This window comes from Pinus tabuliformis, chromosome 8 (assembly GCF_031772625.1).
Source record: "Pinus tabuliformis cultivar Carrire ecotype Pingquan chromosome 8, CPIR1, whole genome shotgun sequence".
NCBI classification, from domain to species: Eukaryota; Viridiplantae; Streptophyta; class Pinopsida; order Pinales; family Pinaceae; genus Pinus; species Pinus tabuliformis.
The window spans coordinates 802,090,429-802,107,478 of record NC_142294.1 but is presented as its reverse complement, the minus strand read 5'-3'; the positions used below and the strand labels follow the sequence as shown (position 1 = coordinate 802,107,478).

Genomic DNA, 17,050 nt, shown 5'->3' with positions numbered 1-17,050 from the left:
CTATAGTTAGCCCAAAAAATGTTTTAAGAATAAATCATTATTAATTTTTATTCATGAAAAAATAAGCTGATAAACATTCCAAGCCCTAATTAGCATGGTTTTCAAGTTGGATTTTCTTCCAATCACCCCTGATTTTCAGGAATGGCACTAGTTAGGGGTTCTTTCACCCTCTACCATTATTGGAAATCGAGGCTAGGGTCCTAGTTTCTCGGGGTTTGCAGTTTGATTAGCCTGTATAAATTTGTATAAACAATCCTCCTCATCATTGAGCTTCCTGCCAATAAACAAGTGTCTTGATGGTCAATGAACAAATTGTTCCTGGAGAAGTTTTCAAAAGGACGAGATCATCAATTTGTTGCAGTTGTAGTTTTGGCATCTTCGTTGATTTTCTCCCTGTGTTGGGTGTCAATTTCGGAAGTTGTGCTCAATTTTCTTCAAAGACTTTGTTTTAGGCATTGTTTTTTTATCAAGATTGGTCCTCCCGTAACTTTTTCTCTAGTTGTGGTGCTCACAGAATCTGTGTGAAATACCCACATGGTTTTAATGGGAAATGAAGAGGGCCTTAGCTACAGGAATTCGTTTTAATTCAGAGAAGCACAATATCCTATTCAGGACACCCTAGGATTTTGGGTATCAGAGCTCATTGAAGTCGATAGATCATTTTGGGGATATATGGATAGCAGAATAGAAAGAGATTTTATGGGATTCAGTAGATGCAATGGTAATGAAATTGAAGTTGAGATGATGAGTACCAATGAAAAACCACATGGTGAAAGAGAAAAAATTGTGAGCCTAAATCTCTTTTAGAAAGTTGAGAAAAGTACTAAACCACAGATTTCATCAAGCAGTTTTTGTGGGTTAAGTGAGGCTATTTCTAAAGTTGGAAATGAAAATGGATTTGTTAAGGGTAAGTACTGATTCATATCCTTCCTAGAGTTACTTCATTGTTTTTTATTTTATTCATATAATTGGTTTAGACAAAGGACTCTATTCATCGAGGTATGTGGAATGGATCAACTCAGAATACCTGGATAGATAAGTTTACCCATATGAAGATTTTGTCCGAGTCAAAAGAGACTATGAATTTTCACTTTTCAAATGCATGGTAGCCATATTCAATTTTTGAAGGGAGATTTATTTTTTTATGAGTTGTGTTAAGGTTTCCTTATTATCTATTATTATAGATATATTTTTGGTTTAAAGATAATATCGGAGCCCTTATGAATAACCATTATTTTTGGGAATAGTTATAGATAATAATAAATAATAGTAAGGTGTTGAGATATAGTTTTCTTGGTTGGAGATGGGAGGATGCGTTGAATCCAGTTGGGAATTTATAGAAGAGGTTGTTTCAATGTTTTGTAGTTTTTACTTTTTGGAATCTACTTTAAGAAGGTGGAGAGTTTAAGTGTACAATACATAGTTCCTTTGGCATAGGAGCCACGTGTGAGGGGAAATTGTCCTTTGGCTTAGGAGCTAGGTGTGAGGGGTAACTATTCTATCAAAATTGTTGGAGTTGGACCTGACCTCATCTCTTTATTGAGACATGTCATTTGTTGGGGTATAACACACCAATAATAGAACCTCAATGGATGGCTTAGCACTCTAAGACTACACCAGTGCACTAAGGCCCCATTTACCTTTGTAATATTTTGGGTTGCCAAATTTGTGGTTTTTCCTTTCATTAGTATGTCCATCAAATTCAACAATTGCTTCTTGGGACTATTGAATATTATGGAGTTAAAAATAGTGATTACTTGTTCATAAAAGGATTTCTTTGTGGAAAATATAGAACTGTGTCTGGGGAGTTTCCTATATGTTTGAACTTTTCAGGCCAAAAGGTGGGTAGAATTTGATAGGAAGAGTGCCATTCTTTTGGGTGAAGGGCTACTTGTACTGCAACTCATCATTTTGTGAAATAGACTTCAAATATCATCTTGAGTTCCTAGTAGCACATTTATTGCACACTCTAGTGTCTTACCTATCATAGCTCACATATTTTTCAGTTTATCTATCCATAGAAATCCTTGATGGCCACAAATTATTGCCCATCATTTCACTATAGGACAACTTCTTGACCACAGTATCATTTTCCACAAAAATCAGTGCTTGGATCTTCTTTAAAATGTTGGTATAATTGGTTTTCCCTAGGATTGCATTGAATAATATTTTGATCAAAACAATTTATAATATTTTTTGAAGACCAAAAAATCTTGATTTATGTGCTAAAGAACTAATTAATCTCACTGTATGGCCTTGCATTGTGCTTGGGATTCCATGTTAACATCGTTTAGGTTACAACTTCAAATTAAAATAGATACACTTTGAAATGATGTAGATGATATAAGAAATAATATGCATTCTTAACATAGCTTGCAGTGGCCTTATTGAATCAAACCAAGTTAATTTGAATTGATGTTTATACTCTAAAAAGTGACATAAAAGATAAATGTGATCTTCCTCTTGTAGTATCCATGCCAAACACAAATATGCAATGGACTTATCGGACCAAAGTTGTTGCATTGTAGAAGTTCATGTCTTTCAAAAGTTATCAGGATGAGAAACCTGAAAAAAGGAAGTTCAACTAGCTTGTTGCCTTGGGTCTTCAGCCAATGGCAACTGTAAATACTTTCAAATGAAATCATAGAAGTACATCTGCATCTCAAGTAATTATTTTCGACTCAAGTTAATTACAAATATGTTGATCCTTACTGTTCATTATTAATTTTGTGTTAGGTGTATAGTAGCATGCATCATTTTAAAGATATGCACAATAATACCATGTCGTATGGTACATGTTTTCTTGGAACTAACCTATGCATATACTTTGAATTTGTATTTCCTACTTTAAAATATATGCACAATATTTCCATGGCATATGGAACATGTTTTCTTGGAACTAACATAGCTATACATTTACTCTAAATTTCTAGCTTTAGATTGATCATTTCCCTGTAATCATGGTGCTCCTTCTGGCATTTCGTTTGAGTGTTTCCTACATGTTTTGCAATCCAAGGTCATCCTTATGATAAGTAAATATGGGTAGCATCCCTCCATTTTGGGACTTTAATTGCATGCTTGTCTCCAAAGAGAAAATGTTGGGGATCAACCTGTTTTCCGTAGGTCTGTCTACTTCAACATCTTTAGATCATGAGAAGTTTGACTCATTATTTGTTAGTCTATTTAACATGGAAAATTTTCAAATTTTCTAGATGGAATTTCCACCATTCGATTTATTGTCTTAAGAAAATTATTTCCCAATTCTCTTGTTACTAACAAGTTTATCCAACAACGTTAATATTGGATCACTAGAATTTTATATTGGAATTGGATGTCAGCCAATGCATGTTGAGATTTATAGTTGTATTCCCCTGAAATCATTATCATTTTGTGAATTAGTTCTTTTAACAAAAAATCAAGTTGGTCAGTATGCATTTCAAATTTACATGCAAATCCCTAGAAAAATAAACTTCAATTTTCTAAGACAGATAGCTTTTGAAGTGCCTCCTTCATCCTTTTAGAGAAAAGTCTTTTATGATACAACCTTTTCTAATCCTTCCATTGAACAAGCTGGTGCTTTTCCTAGAGAAAAGGCCTCCCTCTCTCCAACTAATTTTAGGGAGCATTTCAGCTCTCCTGCTTCTTTTAAGGGACAAGATTCAATAACTTCTCTGGGTGGAAAACTTAATTCAAGCATTCCCTTTACGATACAACCTTATGTCTTGTGTGGTGTTGTTTCCTCTTTAGTTGGTACCACACCGATGAGGTAATACAACTTATCCATGCAAAGGCAGGTTCAATGTAATTCTATGCTTGAGTGGGTTTGCAAAAGCATTATCATAAATAAACAGACTTCAGGCTGGTTTGGATTTGTTTCTTATTTCTCTTTTCTAGGTTTTATTTTATTCTATAATACGACACATTCTTCTTAACTTGTACTTGCATGATCGATTCTAATTTACCTAGAAAAATAGCTAAGGCTTAGCTGACAATATTCTATGTTGACACAAAAAATGTGTATGATAACATTCCTCCAGACAAGGTATACATTCTTTGGGGCCTAGAAGCTATAACAAGATTAGGAAAGTTAATAAATTAAACTCGTTCAAATTTGATAATTAAAGTATATTTGGTCTGGTGCTTTGTGTGGGGCGATTGGCAATTAGTGATAACATTCTTAGGTCCCTAATATTCATTTAATAATCTCCTACACAAAATATAGGTCTTTTAATTAAGATGGATATACCATTTGAATAAAAAATGAACCTGGGAAAATATCAAGCTTGTTCAGTGTTGAGGTATGTTTGTTGTTTGATTAATATATTTCACAGAATCTGATAAAAATGTGGTGATTGTTAGATCTTACCATGAATATAAAGAAAAGTGAATCATTTTCAGCAAGTTTCATTTCCATTGTTCGTTGTAGTGTACCATTTGGGAGAATGATGGAAAAGCATCACATTCTATAAAAGTCCTATAAAATATTTGATCTTGGAGGAGGTGCAGAGGCCTTTGTTGGATTCCCACTGGTTGATCATTAAAAAAACAAGGGGAATCCATCACAGTATGGCCTAAGTGCATTGAAATGCACTTAGCATGAATTAAAAGACTCAATGTTTTAAAAACTTTCTATTTCCTAAAATCCCATCCTGTTGGAATACCCAAATCTTTTGCTTTGTTATATGCTAATAATAAAGTAGGGACCTGGAACTCTATCCATGTGTCTTTGAGATGTTTCTTCACCTTTAATGAGTATTTTCTATTTAGATAGTTTCTTCCTTCTAGTCACTTGGACTTTCTACTCTTTGGTTGTATTACGTGCTAATAATAAAGAGTAGGGACCTAGAACTCTATTTGTGGATAGTTGAGATGTTTGTTCATCTTTATGGCTATTTACTATTTAGGTAGTTTATGCTATCTGTTCACTTGGACTCTCTATAAAAGGCTCTACTGAATTTAATATAAAATTCTTGGTTTTCATTGCAGGCACATGCAATCATGCTAGCTACTAAAAATGGAAGTTCAATGTCTACAAAGATGACAGATTTATCACCTCAAAATTTTGTAATGTCAACACCAGTGCTAAGAAATAGTCACAGTAGACCAACTGTTGGAAATAATACTGAGAGGGGGGGTGAATTGGTATTATCAGATCAATATTTTTTAGTTTCCAAACAGATTTATATATGCTACTTTTGTGAAGTGAACTAGCATGTACATGCTATTGGGATTAGTGAAACCACCGTATACCCAAAGAACATGTGATTTAGTTAATTTATCATGTGTTGATCTTTAACCAATGCATAAGTAACTTATTAAACATTGTAGTAAAAACATAATAAACCATCACACATAAGCAACACACATGAACACTAAGATTTAAGATTGAAACCCAATGTGTCGTGGAAGCCAAGATCATCCCAGCGCTGGGTTCTGACCATTGGCCAATCCGTCTAGAGATTGACATTAAAAAGATCCAGGGGAAAAGGCCTTTCCGATTCGAAGCCTTCTGGCTAAGGAACCCAGAGTTCATCAAGAAAATTGAGAAATGGTGGAACCAAAGCACTAGTCAGGGCAGATGCAGAATGCAAACGTTCCAGCTTAAATTGAGGGAGTTGAAAGGCAAAATCAAGAAATGGAACAAAGAGGAATTTGGTAACATTCTGGAGGAAAAACAGAAGCTAGAAGGGGAAATGACTGATCTTCAACAACAGATAATTCTAGAAGGACGAACGGAAGAAAACGCTCTCAAGGAAGGGGTAATCCTTGGTAGATTGGAAGAGAGGAGGAAGCAAGAAGAAATCCTATGGCGCCAAAAATCCAGGATAAAATGGCTGAGGGAGGGGGAACGAAACACAAAATTCTTTCATCAGGCCATGATCAAACACAGGCAGGGAAATAGAATACTATCAATCAAGGACAGGAATGGAGAAAGAGTGGTTGAATAGAATAAAATTGAACAAGTTCTAATTGATCATCATACGGAAATTTTAACCGAGCCTCCTGGTGATAGAACGAGAGCCATCCAGGAGATCTGCTCGGCCATCCCTAGATTGGTCACTGAGGACCAGAACAAAGCGCTCATGAGGGCTGTGACCCTAGAGGAGCTGAACGAAGTTTTGAAGGCAATGAAGAAAGGGACAGCCCCTGGACCGGACGGCTTCACGGTGGACTTCTACCAGGCTGGCTGGCACTTCTTGGGACAAGAAATTCTGGAGATAGTTGAAGAATCAAGAATGAATCAAAAGGTATGGCCAGCCCTCAACTCTACCTTTTATGCTCTTATTCCTAAGGGAGATAACCTAGAGGAAGCTAGTGGATTTAGACCTATAGCTCTGTGCAATGTCATTTACAAAATAATCACATCCCTGATTGCCAAACGTTTAAAACCTCTTTTAGACAACTTAATCTCTCCTGAACAAACGGGCTTTGTGGAGGGCAGGCAAATCCTGGACGGTCTAGTTGTAACCCAGGAGGTGATTCATTCCTTGAAAACCACAAAACAAAAAGGTATGATGGTAAAATTAGATCTATCCAAAGCCTACGATAGACTTAACTGGAATTACCTCGACACTGTCCTGGAAAGATTTGGTTTTCATCAAAGATGGATTGCATGGATTCACAATCTGATCTCTACTCCTCATTTCTCTATCCTGGTTAATGGAAGCCCTTCCAAAACTTTCAATGCCTCCAGAGGGATTCGTCAAGGTGATCCATTGTCCCCTTTTTTATTTATCCTAGCTGCTGAAGGATTAGGGAGATTCATCAAACAAGAAAAAGCAGCTAATAGAATTAAAGGTCTGCAAATTTGGGGAAGTAATCTGCCCCTAACCCATCAACAATTTGTTGATGACATTATGCTATTCGGGGAACCAACGGTAAGAGAAATAAAAAATTTAAAGAGGATCCTTGATCTGTTTACAGCCGCCTCGGGACTTGAAATTAATAAAGAGAAATCCTGTGTTTTCATTTTCAACACTATAGATCAAGTCAAATCTCACCTTATCAGAATGCTGGGATTCAAAAGGGGGGAATTACCTTCCAAATACTTGGGTAATATTCTTGACCTCACTTCTAAAAAGTTGAAAAACTGGCAGGGAGTGCTGGACAAACTTAACAAAAAGATTGCCAATTGGACGTTCAGAGTACTGAATATTGCGGGAAGAGTTACCCTTGCCAAGTCGGTTCTTCAGGCTATACCTATCTATCCGCTCTCGATTATGGCTGCCCCTACTGGGGTTTGTGCTAAAATCAGAGAAATTATCCGTAAGTTCATATGGAGTGGAGCTGATAAAAAGAAAAAGTGGGCTTTGGTCTCATGGAATCAACTCACCGAAAGAAAAGAACAAGGAGGGTTAGGATTAAGAGACCCAGAAATTTTAAACAAAGTCCTGGGAGCCAAGCTATGGTGGAGATGGCTTAGCGGAGGAAGTGATCTATGGAAAACCATTTGGAGGACTAAATACAGGATACCCAACTCTCCGGCTGACATCTTAAAAATGCAAGAAATGCCCCGAGGCTCCAATGTTTGGGAACTTGCCTCTCAAAACAGAGATTTGATTGGCAAGCACACCTTCTGGGAAATCAGAGGAGGGTCAGAGGCAAACTTCTGGGAGGATAGCTGGCAACAACGAGAAAGGCTTAACAACATTCAAGTCCTTCTCCAAGTCCGTGACAAAACTGCAAGGAATAGACAGAAAGTAAAGGATTACTGGAAAGAAAATGATACTCTGGAAGGTTGGAGAGTCTGGGAGGATCTGACTAGATGGGATCAGGGTTTTTCCCCTGATATTCAAGAGGCTTACCGAAAAGAAATGGGATCAAGGAAACTCAGAGTTAGACAGGGGCAAGATATACTTCGGTGGGGAAATTCAATGAAGGGGACTTTCTCTACCAAAGAGGCCTATTTTCTAATGGGATCTCAGAATAGAGAAGTCAGAAACTTGAATGGAAGACCATATGGGAATCCAAATGGTGGCCTAAGGTGTCTATTTTTGTATGGCTAGCCACAAAGAATAAAATTTTGACATGGGATCGCATTCGCAAGAAGGGGTTCATTGGTCCCTCACAATGCCATCTTTGCAACAATGACGAGGAAGACAGAGATCATCTGCTGATTCGGTGTCCATATACTGAACGACTATGGATATCAACTAAGCAATTGTTCAACAAACCAGGGTTTAACATAAGAGAATTCAAGGACACAATCCTTCAATGGAATAAGGAAACGTTCCACTGCCGGGTTGTCCAGAGGGCTTGGAACCTGATATCTACTTTTATTCTCTGGACGGTTTGGAAAGAACGGAATAGGAGGATATTCCAGAATGGGGCTAAACCTTCAGAAGTTGTTTGGGCACAGGTGGTGGAGTATACCAGAGAGACCATTCTTGTTGAAAAATGGGAAACGGATGACTGGAAGACGACTCAGGCAGATCAAGACATTCTAAACAAACTCAATTTAAAACTGGAAATGGTCCATTACAAAGGCGCGGTCAGCAATGGTATGAGAACCCAGAGCCCAGAGAAATTCTCGTACCCGAAGGAGCAATTTATGAAGCTTAATTTTGACGGGGCCTCGAAGGGCAACCCGGGAGATGCTGGATTTGGAGGGATCTTCAGGGACAGTAACCACCAAGTCAGATGGATCTTTGCTGAATGGGGGGGACAAATGACTAATAATGAGGCTGAGCTTTGGGCCCTGCACCAAGGTCTACGAATCGTTATCAGGAATGGCTACCCCAAACTAGAAATTACAGGGGATTCGCAGTTGGCTGTGGACATAATAAGGCGACTCAACAACGGACAGGGATGGGAGAAAGTTACCAAAAGTTGGAGGACCGCAGGCATCGTCCAGGAAATAGCCAGCCTGATTAAACGCATTGATTACAGCATCATCAGTCATGTGCGGCGAAAAGGGAATCAGGCTGCAGACTGGTTGGCGAATCGGGGCTGCAATGGTCGCGGTAGTTCAATTGATAGTCAGTGGAGAGCCATTGATCATAATCAAGAGTGGAAGGAGCTGGCAGACCTCATTAAGATGGATCATGCTCATGCCACGGAGGATAATGCTTGGCCCAGTGGATCGGCCTAATAAGGATTCGTGGAGAGTCAGAGGAATGATTATGATAAAACCAGGTGTTATCAAAACCATCATGCCAGATAGCAGGACGCAGGATTTAGCCCGGGGTGACAGGACTATGGTGGCAGGAGAAACGGTTGGGAATCAGTTCACCCAACGCGAGATTATTATAGCGTGCTCGATGATTGGCGGTGGAGACGGCTCCTCAGAATTCACACTAGAAGAAATAAGTAATGACAAGACGGCAAGGAGTAGTGGCTCTCCGGGGAGTGACCGGCGGTATTTGTTAACCAGTATCCCTTGCGCCTCCGCGTCAAATGAACCTCCTTATAATCGAAACGGGGAGATGGTGAAAGATTTACGAGAGGTCTACACTCTGGCAAGAGGGGCGGATTACATTGAGAACCATAAAACTGCAGAGAATAGTCCGGGAGACCAGGGATTGAAGAGTGACGATTCCCTGGGAATCATGGAGACCAGGCAGAGACAGCGTCAGGCGATGGAGCAACAGGGCGGTGGGAAGGATACCAGTGATAGAAAGGGCAAGAATCTCATGCCGGAGGAGCCTTCCTCCTCTGTTTGGGAGGTTCAGGACAATTCGGATGAAGACATTATCCCGGATAGGATGATGGAAAATGGTCGTCAGCATGAACACCTGGTTGAGGAAGAAACGGAGCCGGAGAATGCGAAACCAGCGGGCGCCGAGGAAATGACGTTTAGACGGTATGGGCTGAGGCAACGCGGGCAGGGTGATGACAAAGGGGAGGATAGGGCCAGCAAGAGAGCCCGCGGTCGTAAGGGCCAGGGTAAGGAGGCGGGGGAATCTTCTAAGCGGGGCTCGGGAAGAAGCAGGAAGATGAAGGAGACGGTGACGGACCGGATGCGCAAAGCCGAACAGGCCTTCCTTCGTTATTCAAACCAAGCGGTTCGTAAGGTTATGCAGAAGCTTGAGGATGAAGCCATTCAAGACCAGTCTGATGAGGAAGTTGAAGACTGGACTTTCCTGTTGCACGACCCGGGTCAAACCAGAGGCCGAATGTCTCTTTACAAACAGTCCCTTCATCTCTACTGGGTGATGAAGGGAATCCTGGCCAAAGCGCTGCTTCAGGTGGCGAAGGAGATGGTGAACTTATCCAAAGGAAGCCCGGACATCCGCTTGGAGCTAAGTTTTCTGAGAGTGGCCATGCTGAAACAAGAGGAAGCTATGATGAGGATGGAGGAGAACCTGCACGTCATCCAGAACATGCTTATCAGAGACCAGACGGATCAAGTGGAAGAGGCGCTGCAGCAACCTGCAAAGGACCATGTCTAATTCGAGATATGTTTGGAACTAGTTATAATTTTTGTAGTTTTAGCTCTGTTTCTGTCAAAAATAGGAGAATGCATACCCATTATGACAGTAGCTTTTGTAATAGTCGTAGCAAGATGCAGGATTGCATCGTTTATTTAGCAAACTCCGTTAGACTTTGGACTTATTTTTTTTGGGCTGCCATCAAGTATTTCAGATGGCATTATGACCTGGTTTCCCCTAGAGGGCAGGCATTTACTGTTTTCTGAACTGTTGTAATGTCTTTTTGATCGATGTAATAGAATGAGCACCACCTTAGCCTACAAAAAAAAAAAAGATTGAAACCCAATGTGGGTGAAAACCACCTGTTGCTACCGTCTCTATCTTCTTTTAATAATAAGAAAATGTGTTTACATATTGTACTGGTGCAGACTCATACTAGTACATAGGCACCCACCTGTAGAAGGCTACAACCTTCTCTCATTTTCCAGCTTCTACTGGAAGGGAGCTATGACCCCGTAGCTCTTGTACTAGCCAATGTGTTTACTAGTACGTAGGCGTCGGCCTATAAAAGGCTACGACCTTCTCTCTTCCTCCAAGGACCACATTTCATAAATTTTCAGACTAGACGCTCCTAGTACACAATAATATATATGAACGCATCGTTTCATCAAATTTTCAAATTGGACCCATAAGAACTTTCAACCTACATCAATCAATAATCAGTTAATATGAACAATCAGATCATTGTCACCAGAACACTGTTTTGAACCCAGAAACCTGCATTATCATTCAGAACCAGTTGCAATCTTAAAAATCATGCATCAGATTGTATATGCTACTTTAATGAACCCAACCTGCGTGTATACGCTACTTCCTTTAATCAAACCTACGTATACCTTCAAAACTACTGAAACATAAAACTTATGAATCAAGTCTATACCAACTAGCAATATATTGAATATCTACTGTCAATTTACAAAGCTTTACACAAGAAGTAATAGAGATCACCCTTCTCACTTATACAATCAATCAATCAAATATCAAACTCCTTATGATTCAGTTTTACATTCAGATCTAAGAAGACTTCATTGACAGACAATAGTAAAACACTAGAACTGATCAGATAGATCAATCAGATCTTGAACAATAGGATTTTATTTTGTATACGCTACTTGGAAGAGTGGAACCTGCGTGTACATGCACTTTTATCAAGACAAACCAGCGTATAGATATGCAAATATTAACTCATAACTTCACTGCTATTCCAGACCTTAGACAAACTCAGATCGTGACACTTAAAGAATAAAACAAGTGTACACAAGTAGATCTGGCCCGACCAATATCATATGATTCAATGATAAGTCATTTCAGGTCTCATGATCTTGATCCAACATTGAATTCAAGGTGCAAAAATTATTTCAGATCAAATCACAAACATAGCCCCTGCAACATAAAATATAATTTAGATAGAAGTATTCCTTAGAAACCCTTTTCACTTGCACACTTTGGCCTTATGATCTTCTCCTCCTTATATAGTTTTAGGCCTTTCTCGATACTCGGACCAAAACCACTTAGGACCATTGGTATTCTTGGACGGGATCAAATAGTCGTTACTCCCCTCAATATTGTAGGCTAATACCATGGTATTGACCCCTGGTATTAACTCCTCTTGAATTTCCTTGATTTTCCAACATATACGTGATTTTCTTTTTATGAAAGAGCATGTATACGTATATACTCTTTTTGTTCTGTGAACCAGCATGTATACCCCATTTTTAATAAGTGGACCTGCGTATACATATTAAACTTCTTTTCACCATCCTTTACCTTCAACTTCTTCATTCTGATTAGTAGAATTTAGTTCCATCTTCCTGTTCTTCTATACCAATGACATGTTACATCTGAATGGACCTGTTCTACTGTGGGTTGCCTTTCATCAAAACCGAACTAACCTGTGAGTGAGTTGCCATCAAGGACAACACTTGTATCATAATGCCAACAATCTCCCCCTTTGGACTTGATGGCAACCATGCTGGTGTTGATATTTGTAGGTTGTAGAAACTGTTAGAGATAAGAAGCAACACCAAAATACTCACCCCTTTGACATCAAGGGCAAAGGGTGGACCAATCTATTCTCCCCATTTGATATACATTATGTTGTCCATGCTCCCCTTAAGTACATGTCGAGTTTGTAGAGATATTTTTCAAGAGAATAACATGACTCTATAACTCAACTAATTGAGTATGACCTCCCTATGACCAATGACTCATACATACATCAATCACCCAACCAAGTCGGGATACACCATATTTGACTCATCCACCCAACCAAGTTGGGATATACCAATTGTTTATACATGACATAAATACATCAAATATTACATCATGCATCCCATGCAAAGTGGGGATACAAATTACATCATATGTCTAATAGGAATCATTCAAACATAGACTATGACAGAAGAAGTCATATCATACCCTAGATCTTTACATGGCTTATGCAATAAATGATATAAGTATCTGAAGCCATAGCTAAATTTAGCAACCATGATGCCAACAATGAAAAATATGTGTGAAGGTTAATGCTCCCCTTGAACCTATGCTACCTATGCATTTTCAACAAGTCATTCATCAAGGCATCTTTGTTAGTTAGATAAAAATCAATGAACAATGCATATCGTCAGACTGTAATCATGAATATTAAATAGAGCACCCATATCAGAGGCTGACCCATTGTGTTTCTATTAGGAAAACATATACGCTCCTTTAAACATAGAAACCCACGTGTATACGTGACTATACTTCATGAAACCTGCGTATAATAACCTTCCTCTCAAAACTGGATTTAACAGCATGATGATGCAGCAAGTACTCCCAACTTTTGTTTGAGATATTCAAATGTCTAGGAAGCAGTTTAGTGAATATATCAGAAACCTGTTCTTTGGAGGGAACATACTCCAATTTAACCCTTTGTTCAAGCACTTGTTCTAATAGAAAATGGTACTTAATGGGTATTTTCTTGGTCTTGGAGTGCATGACAGGATTTTTCGAAATACTGATGGCACTTGTATTATCACATAGAATGGAGATGGGTGGAGTACATGTGATTTGAATGTCTTGCAATTTTTGCATCATCCAAAATATTTGTGTGCAGCAAGATGCAACAACCACATATTCTGCATCAATTGTAGATAAGGAAATTGAACTTTGTTTCTTGCTGAGCAAAGACACCAATCACGAACCCATATAGAATTCTCTTCCACTCATACTCTTTCGATCATCCACATTTCCTGCCCAATCTGCATTTGTATAAGCATGAAGACTAATATCTGTATCTTTAGGATACTATAGACCAAATTCTTGAGTTCCTGGAAGATATTTTGTTGGGCATGGAATCTCCCCAAGGCATTTTTTGGAGCTTAAAGCCCAAGTTTTGACCAAATCTTATTGTAAAGCTCCGCGAATTGCGGGCGTGGAGCGTGAAGCCATAATAGAGACACAAGGTTTTCCGTCCTAGTTTTGTAATGTAATGTTGGCTAGATAGACCAACCCATGGTCCGTGGACCATGGGATTGTATAAATAGAGCAAGGCTCTAAGTCTATAAGATAACCAAGGAATATTGAAGGAAGCATGAGAAGTCTGAGTGATTGAATCGCAAAGTAAAGTGTGTCTTTGGGTCATAGAGTAGGAGAAGGCTCTGTAGCTGAGTGCGCAGGGCGAGTTGAGTTTGTTATCGAGGAAAGAATCAATAAAGAGAAGTTTTGCTATAATTTTGTGTATCTGTTCTTGGTTTAATGCATGATTGACATAATTTGCAATTATATTGTTTATTTACTATGCGCACCTATATGAATGTTTTATGTGGTCAAGTATAACTTAAAGCACTCAAGTAGGCCAAGATAATTGACTAACATTGGAATCTAAGCAAGGTCTCGGGTAATAACGCAGAGCGTGATGCTCAGCCCCTAGGTAGGGCTATGCGAAGGCAATATATCAGGCCATGAGGAACGGGAAAGTGCGCAAACCAACCTTCGCGTAGGGACAAACCGTGGACCAGTCGAACTCATCAGACATCTCCAGGGTGTGGAAACTTGGTTCTAGCACCCTCCCATACTACTTCGGGTGAGACCTCAGTCCATGCTCCACGGACTGTTGCTAAAAGGGCTAGTAGTACTGGGATTTGTTTGGCTAATTATCTCTAAACTTGGGTCAGGCCCCAACAAGCCAACAAATGGTTCCGTTGCCGGGACTGGGATCTGCATAGCGATGTCTAATGTCATACCATTGGAATCCGACCAAGAAATGAATTGAAGAGTGGTTGGACAGAAAGATTCACGAGTTCGTGGTGCAGGAAAATAGGAATCCGTGACTAAAGAAGGAAGAGTGGTTGGATTGCTTCTTATATATGGAAATCCATGAAATTTTCTTTGCATCCTTCCCTACTGAGTTGTACAAGTGGATTGCAAAGCTAGAAGATGGCCAAGGAAGGTGTAAACTTGACAAACCTATTGTGTGGACTCTAGAATTGGTGCGCAAACTAGAAGCATCGAAAGATAAGATCACGCGCACTATCGATCACTGGATGGATCGGATCATAGGAGGGTTCATCACTGAATTCACGATAAATACTTTAGTCAGCTATAGCAAGGCAGAATGACACTTCTTCAAGGGATCACAAGGTAATTATGTTAAATCTTTGAACACTTGGATTAAATTGCTACTGTGTGTAAAGCGGGTTATGCGAATAAATTGATGTTTGGGGCTATCCGGAGTGGGAAGATCTACAGAAATGAAGGTAGCATAGAACTAGAAACTAGCCCCTTGATATCACCTCCTTGAGGAGGCGAAGAAGAGCTCATGAAGGTTTCACCAATAAGTGTGATCAATCTAATAAAGCAGAGAATTCCATGCATACCACCCCCACCCAGACCACCACCAGTTTCACCATCTTCACCCCCAACTTTGCCCATACCACCTCCGCCACCACCACGAAGCAGTATGGCCAACGCGATAAAGCTACCAGTGTTCAAGGGAGTAGGGAATGAAGATCCAGACCAATTTTGGTTCGTGGTAAAAGCGGTATGGGAAGCACAGGGTGTCATGGACAACAATATAAAGAAGGTAATGTTGGCCAGCGCTTTGAAGGATCGCGCGCTGAATTGGTACATTAAGCATTCCAATGACAATCTGAATGCGGGGATAGTGGATATCTATACTGCACTAAACAAAGAATTCAGTTGGCCAAAATAGGAGGCATAGTCAATCATTAGATTCAAGGAAATCACAATGACACCAAGCAAAACCCCATGGGAGTTGGATCAAAGACTGAAGTGCACAATTCGTGAAGCGAACATGACTTTAACAGATGGGCAACACTGTGAATGGTTTGTAGCCTTGTTAACCCTGCATCTATGGAATGCATTGTCACAATAGAGGATAACAGCTTAAGCTGAAGCTTTGGAGGTCGTGATGAGATTGCACGAGACTCCGATACAAGATCCTATCCTAGGAGCCCAACAGATTCACACGCAGTTGAAGAACTTATGCCTTGAGATGCAAATTTTGAAACAAGCCACGATGGCTCGTCTAGAAGTGCATAACGAGGTATGGTGCGTAAAGTGCAAGGGCCAGGGACACGACAAGGACCATTGCCCGGTGTTTGCAAATTACCTCACGGGAGGAGGACCAATGCCAATGAGACTAGAGGCATAAGTAGGACCAAGCCCGACACCTGCATTGTGGTGCACGATTTGTCAGATAGGAGGGAAGTACACTGTAGATAACTACCATCTATTAGAGAATTATATGCAGAATTCCCAACAGATGTTCTGTAATTTCTACAAGTCAATAGGCCATGTTGAGCGCACCTATAGAAGTTATGAAATGATGCTGGATCGGACAACTACCTACAGAGTTCAGGCCAAAACACAACCCCTATATCAAAATGCAGGAATGGTAGGCACTGGATTTCAGGGGCATAGACGAGGTCAAGGTTGAATGGGACCGGGAAGAGGTCGAGGATGGTTGATATGTTATAATTGCGGAGGATAGGGGAATTATGCCCTGATTGTACAAATCCAACGATACCATCATGCTTATATTGTACGCAGTTTGATCATGAGACAGAGGACTATCCCACACTGATAGCAAGTTTACATGATAAAGGAGCACTCCAACCTCCCCCGACTTAGAACCTGGAAATGATGAGGTTTGAGGTGCGCAAGGAAGACCCGAATGTAAATATCATGCTCTGGAGTGCTATCACGTGAGGGGATGACAAAGGTAGGCAGTCAGGAGAGAGTACTTGGGTTCGCAAGGCTCCAACAAAGGAACCAAAATTTTAATTGGAGTGCGCTAAGGAGACATTCATGGAAGCTAAGAGGAGTTTCGCAGATGCCTCCACTTTAGGTAGTAAAGATAGACTGGAGCCAGAAATGGACCCATTGATGCTCACTACATTCTTGGAGACATGCATGAAGCTGCTGCGCGATAGAAAAGTTGTGAAGGGGCTGCAAGAACTCATCACTAGATGTGTCGGGACTACGCTAGGAGAACCATGCATAGTCTGGAAGTTCGGGAAGTACACGACGCAAACAAGAAGGGAGATGAGATTGTTCGCGCGGATTGGGGAATATGAAATGGATCAAGTGATTTTGCATCTAGGATCGGATGCGAACGT

The 17,050-nt window shown here is 40.0% G+C and overlaps 1 pseudogene; it reads left to right on the top strand.

Moving 5' to 3' along the window:
- Nucleotides 1-17,050, top strand: part of LOC149238011 (uncharacterized) — a 44,163-nt pseudogene that overhangs the window by 14,565 nt on the left and 12,548 nt on the right.